Raw genomic sequence first — 1,432 nt, forward strand, 5'->3', positions numbered from 1 at the left:
AATTTATTTTTTTAATATTTATAAAAAATAAACATATTAAATTTTTTTTTTTATACTTATTTTTTTAAAAAAAAATTTGTTGATTATATTATAAAAAAAAAAAAAAAAAAAAATATATTTTTTTTTTTTATTTTAAAAAAATTAATATAAAATTAAATAAATTATTTTTTTTTTTTTTTTTTTTTTTTTTTTTTTTAAAATACATAATTGAACTGTTCTATGACCTTAAAAAAAAAAAAAAAAAGGAACATGCGTCCCTAATTTTAACATGAATATATATAAACTGTAATTAAATATAAATAATATTTATTATATATTTAAAAGATCCAGTTAATTATGTTTTATACTTTATATATATATATATATATATATAATATAATGAGTGTGTACTATTATTACATATATATATTTTATTGTAGAAAAAAAAAAAAAAAAAAATTAATATATTTTATATATTTCACATATAATATATATATATATTATAATATTTAATTTTCAACTTTAATTTTTGTTCATGTGAATATTACATTTATATTCATAAAAAATAATATAATGTATAATATCTTATATTTATTCTTAACATATAAATAAAATATATATTTATTATTTATTTTATTATTATTTTTTTTTTTTTTCCACTCAAAAAAAATGTAAAAACTTATTAATTTTTATTTATTTTTTTATTATAATTATATATAAATTAATAACACTATCATATGTAATTATATTTTATTAAAATATTAATATATATGTTAATGATAAAAATATATATAATATAATATATTTTTTTTTTTTTATAGTTCTCATTATTCTGAGTATAATATTATATATTTCATCATATATATAATATATATATATATAATATAATATATGTGGTATTAAATGAAATGTTATTTTATATATAACAAATAAGAATATATATTTATATACTTATGTATTATATATATATAATATGTTAATTAAAATAAAAAACATTAAGGAACAAAAACTATATATAATATATATATATAATAAAATTAAAGAGTTATAATATGCCTTAAGAAAATATATATTATATATGATATATTAATATATATATATATATATATATATATATATATATCTTTTTATTTCCTACAATGTGATAATAATGTACTTTATATATTATTCATTTTTTGTTATATATTTATTTATATAAATAAATATATAATATATTAATACACGTTCTTATATATTTTATAAATTAGATATTCTCTTTTTTTATATATTGAATATGTATAAAAAAATAAAAAACATTCTTATTTTACAAATAATTTATTTTTTATTTTTTTATCATATTTTTATGTAATATATATTTATATGAAGATAAAAAAAAAAAAAAAAAAAAAAAAAAAAAAAAAAAAATTTTATTTATTTTTTATTTAAAAAAAATTATTTTTTTTTTTTTTTTTTT

This window comes from Plasmodium gaboni, chromosome 14, assembly GCF_001602025.1.
Source record: "Plasmodium gaboni strain SY75 chromosome 14, whole genome shotgun sequence".
NCBI classification, from domain to species: Eukaryota; Apicomplexa; class Aconoidasida; order Haemosporida; family Plasmodiidae; genus Plasmodium; species Plasmodium gaboni.